This window comes from Coenobita brevimanus, chromosome 91, assembly GCF_032717465.1.
Source record: "Coenobita brevimanus isolate Jiangsu-jjx chromosome 91, ASM3271746v2, whole genome shotgun sequence".
Classification (NCBI taxonomy): domain Eukaryota; kingdom Metazoa; phylum Arthropoda; class Malacostraca; order Decapoda; family Coenobitidae; genus Coenobita; species Coenobita brevimanus.
Genome location: NC_137044.1, coordinates 3711417 through 3717416, shown reverse-complemented (window position 1 = coordinate 3717416; position 6000 = coordinate 3711417).

Genomic DNA, 6000 nt, shown 5'->3' with positions numbered 1-6000 from the left:
TGTGTGTGTGTGTGTGTGTGTGTGTGTGTGTGTGTGTGTGTGTGTGTGTGTGTGTGTGTGTGTGTGTGTGTGTGTGTGTGTGTGTGTGTGTGTGTGTGTGTGTGTGTGTGTGTGTGTGTGTGAAAAATGCACGTCATAACCTAATTCGAGTAAATGGAATCTCGGAGGCAGGGTAAGAATAGGCCGCTTTAAAACTCACAGAAACATTAAGCATAATCTAAATAGGCTGTAAACTAGGATTTATCACGACTATATGCGAAAAGAATGGAAAAATAGCAATACTCTTAAATCTGGGTAATATTAGGAAGCTTTATAATATCGCCAAAATATTAAAGAAAGATTTACTGTAAGTTTCCAAGGCCAACCCTGTGAAGTCACGCTAGCCTGATGAAAGCGGGTTTAATTAGAACGACAGGCAAGGGAAATGATGTGTTAATACTTAATTTGGAGTCACCAGGGAAAAAAATTAGTGATGGAGAGAAGGGGCTTGGTAAAAGAGATGACGCTCTCTCTGGGATTAGACGTTTGGCAAGAGATAGATAGAATGTGGTCAAGTGGTCGCAGTAGTGATTTGCTAACAGACAGGACGAGAGTTCGATTCCAAAGTGCGGCGGTGAATTTTAAACTAAATTTCGCTATTACACACTTTACTGACGTTCCAGAAGATCACTTGGTCATAAAAATACCCCAGCTAATACCAATACACCCTACGCACCTGAAAATAACAGCCCTGGCATATATTTAGTACGGACGGACGGTGGGTATTAGCGTCAATGTGTTTCCACGTAGGGGTGTAACATAGGACTGCGGACATCAAGGAACGGGCAAACAAAACTACGCCTAAAGTCTCACAAAAATAAATAAATATATAAATTTCTTGTTCTACATATGGTGGAAGGTAGACATTATCCACAAGTGGAGGCATTTTTTTTAACCCCTTCAAATAAATGACGTCTTGTTATTTTACTCAAGCCACCATCTGACTCTCTTATTCAGCTAAAGGGAAACGTTTCTGATTAAAGGATTATAATACATTCTTCATTAACCACCTCACTGCCAGACTTTTTCCCAACCTGTATATCATCATCTGGCGGTAGCTTGAGAAAAAAAAAAATCGACATCGGAGCGAAAGAGTTAGTTTCTCTCCAAACCATCAAGACCAACTGGCAGGACCTCTTTTACCCATTCAGTCTAATAACGCGTTTTTTTTTTTTTTTTTCAGTTCATGCAATCTCCAGACGATTTTATTCAGCTTATGAAACGCCACTCGATTGGAAGAGGTGGGTGAAGGTAATATCTAACACCCATGATGTGGAAATTCTTCCGTGTTGAATAAATCGTCAGGTAGCAACAATAAGAACTAAAGAACGTAACAGTTATGAAGAAGTTACATGTTATAGTAAGGTTACAGAGGGTGGTGCAGAAAATGAGAATGACTGCTTTATAATACTGCAAAGACTTACGTAAATGCTGTGAGAAAATTATTAACCCTCTCATGGTCGGGACAACTCCAGCATCTATTCTAGCTAACACCATATGATTTCATGCAGCCGAAAGTGCGTCCCAGGAATCTGAGAGAGTTAACTGACGATCTAAAAAATTCAACCATCGCATCGGGCCAATAAGTATAGCTTTAAAATCTCTAAATAAATGTGCTAACTAACCCTGTACCAATTTAGTCCAAGGAGTTCTCGAATTATCATTATTATTGCTTTTATATTTTTATTCTTGCTTTCATTTTTCAGTTTAGTCTGCCATCTCGTGTGCATTTTCCAGTTTCCATGTTTCATAATAGTGCCCCGTTTGTCTTTTGCACTGTACTCCATCTAACACCAAACACTTGTAACAGTTGGGTGAGTCATAGGAGCCTGCCAGTGGTGCCCTCAACTCGCTCATGATAAGGACAACTCTAGTACTGTATTCCAGCTAACGCCAAACTATTTCATGCTTCTAGGAGCAAGGCCCGTGTTCTCGTCCGTAATGGAAGCTCCCTCACACCGTTTTCCAAGAGATTTGTTTCGCTTATTGCTCCTAGGCTAGCTGTCCTCTTCTGTGTTACATAGATCCTTCCAATATCCCCATGCCCAGCCTAAATAACATAAAAAAGGATATTTACCAACCATATCCAAATATAAATCGCTAGAACAAAAGGATATTAACCACCCATAATCAAAAATAAATCGCTAAGGATGAGGTGTTATGGAGCTTCCTTACCCAACGACATTACAAGCCCTAGTCACAAGAGCTTGAGGGTTAACACAAGCACTGTCACCCCTTTCATGATCGGAGCAAGTCAAGTATAATATTCCAGCTAACACCAAACGAATTTATGCATAGTGAGTAACAGGCGACTCATTTCCCGCGGTTTGGTCCATATTATTCCTGTTCTCTTCTTACACGTTTTTCCACATCACCTTTCCTCCCTTCATTGTCATACATTCCCTTACATCGCGCCGGTCGGACTGGTGGATTAGGTTCGTTTTCCCCCCGTCCCTGTCCACCAGCAGTACAATTAATATACTGGATTACTGGATACACACTAACTACTGCTGTTAGTGTTCTAGGGGAAGAATGGGACTTGGAAAAGCACACTGTCTGCCTTAATGATCCTCTGCCAATCATTAGGTAGGAAATCTTGGTTTACTTCTTCCTAGCTTTTTCGTACTATTCTCTCTCTCTCTCTCTCTCTCTCTCTCTCCCTCTCTCTCTCTCTCTCTCTCTCTCTCTCTCTCTCTCTCTCTCTCTCTGAGATCGTCTGCCATTCGCTTCCACTTGTTCTTTTTCCCTCGGCGGCCATGCTCACTTTGGTAATTGGTGGTAGATGAACACGCGCACATTCTTGCACACACATACATTCGGGCCTGCGCGCACGGGTTCCCGCTTACACACACACACACACACACACACACACACACACACACACACACACACACACACACACACACATTCAGGCACGCGCATATGGGTTTCCGCTTACACACACACACACACATATAATATATATATATATATATATATAACAACCATGGGAATATCACACAGTCACTATTGTTTCAGTTTAACACTAACCACTCAAACATCCACATACCCTTACATACAGTTCACTATTATCATAAAAGCGCTCTGCAGCATTCACCATTTTTTCATCTGCATAATATTTAAGTAAATTTTTCACAGTCCCTTCATCTTCCAGATCCATAAAAGATATTAATATCCTTCATGTCTTCAAGCTTTTTTCACTATGCAGATAACTTGCCGAGTGTAGAGCAATATCACCTTGGCGTTATGTTCAGTACATCAGTGTACCTAATGTTTTTTATACTCACAATTAGTGTAATATGGTGACAGACGACCACGACTTACCTGCAAAAGAAAATAATAATTATGAAGGACAGTTAGACTGATTTTTAATAATAGTTAGTATTAACAATGAATCAATATCATAGTAACAGTACAAGCAATAAAGCAGATGCACAGCTTTTTATCTACATGGAAATGCATTACAAGTTATATATATATATATATATATTAGCAATTTTAATCCGTTCATATAATATGCGAAACAAATATATTACAACCATAGTGTACTAACATATACACACACACGCATCGAGATACACACATGCGCACATACAGTGCAAGAATTAGCAAATAATCAAAGTACACTACAATTCATACATGTACACACAGACACGCACCCAGAAAGAAGGAAAATATGAAAACACATAAAAGTTCAACACACACACACACACACACACACACACACACACACACACACACACACACACACACACACAATTTCTCCTGCGTACATAGAGTATATAGGAACAGTCTCTCTCTCTCTCTCTCTCTCTCTCTCTCTCTCTCTCTCTCTCTCTCTCTCTCTCTCTCTCATGCAAACGCTCAAGTACAGGTGCGCACGCGAACATACACATTCAAAACACACACACACACACACACACACACACACACACACACACACACACACCACATACACATCTCCCCTCTTGCATTCACAAGATATATTTAGCTACAGTTTATTTTTTCGTGCACACTCAAACGAACACCTGCATTTTTAGGCACGCACCTGCCTAGACACTCATACCGTATAGCAGGTATGCCGTAGTTCCTTCACCCGTCTGTCTATATCTATCTGTCTACAGATCTATTAATCTATTAGTCAACCTACTATCTACCTACTGTGGAGACAACTATCTGCCCACACACTCGTTTTTAATATAAAATAACGAAAGAACCAAATGTCGGCCTTACAAGAAGTTGCCATTTTCAGGATTATTTTTTTACAAAGGAACTAGCATCAAGATCAGTTCATTTCAAGTTGCCTGGATACATTACGTATAAAAAAAAGTGGAGGTCATAGACACAGGGAAATACGAACTGAGAAAGACAATTTCATACGGTATATGATTGGTTTTGTATATATATATATATACACACACACGTGTGTGTGTGTGTGTGTGTGTGTGTGTGTGTGTGTGTGTGTGTGTGTGTGTGTGTGTGTGTGTAAAGGTCGAAGTATCAGATAACTTCTATATTAAAGAGTTCGACAGAGTGCGTTGCTAGACAGGTACTGTGTGCCCGTCGTACTTGAGGATGGATGCAAAAACAGTTTAGAACATCACAGACCATTTAAATAACAGACCAGAGGGTAAAGAATGAAAAATTGTGGCAAAGAGAGGTTGAGGCTGTTAGTACGAGGAGAGGACTTGATCTGACGAAATGCATCTGACTCCACTATGTTTAAAATTGCATATGGTGAGCGCCCCCTCCCCTCCCCAGCCACAACGAACGTACGAGTATTCCACTACAGGATAAAAAATAAAAAATAAAATCAGTCCAAAACTTGCAACTGTACAGGGTTTTTAAAAAATGTACAGAGTTAGTTCTGTATATCCAGTCTTCGCGAAGATGACTTCACGAGGGGGATCTTTCTAAGGAGGAGAAACCCCACGGATACTGAAATATGATGAAGGATTGAGTCTTGTGATGTTGAGAATTAATGGAAATTCTTGTGCAAGACTTTGACGGGTTTGCAGATGGAGGAAATGAGTTTCTGATGCATAACAAAGTTTCATTTGCCCCAGGAAGAAGCAGTACACAATAAATAATCAAGTATGCCTTAGCCTCATCCCGTGATTGTGTTGTGATGGACACTGAGCAAAGTTGGTGGAAAACTGGAGGGTGGAAAAAATAAAACAAGAAAAGAATGTAATATGCAGAATACATTACCATGGAAGAGGTACCAGAAAGTCCCCTACGCTCACGAGAATACGGCTATAACTGGGACGCTTTAATCTCTTCAGCACAAGGACGTCTTCTTGATTACACGATTCTGTTTACTGTAAGAGACCATTGGTAGTGAAGGAAAGTACACCAGTCTCCGTCAGCCACACTTCACTGCCAGATGTCTCATCCAAATTAAGTGGAATCGTCTGGTTGTCGGAAGAATACAGTGGTAGGGGTTTTTTCATATTAAGAGGCTAAGACTACTACGAATCTGCCCTCTGTTGGTGGTGAGTGCGAGGACTTTGGAACCTCGGGAACAGGCTTCGTATCCCATGTCCAGAGAGAGAGAGAGAGAGAGAGTTATATCATAGCTCCTCCTACCCTCCCTGGACAAGAACACCAACAAGAGCTTTTCATTAGGACTCCACGTTTCCAATCTCCATTTGGACTACACGGGAAGTTTCGTATCTCTGGATGAGCGCGCGCGCACACACACACACACACACACACACACACACACACACACACACACACACACACACACACACACAATCTCTCATCCTCTCCCCCTCCACACAAATCTGAGAAGGGGACATGGCTCATCCCTAGGACACATTTACCACAAGGTCCAATATCAACATCCATCCCTACCGGAGCTTCGACCTTACCAGACCGCTTAAGTAGACAAGGCGGCAGGATATCGATTGCTATTGGCCCGGGACTGACCAATGGGGGCAGGGGGAGGCGGTGACG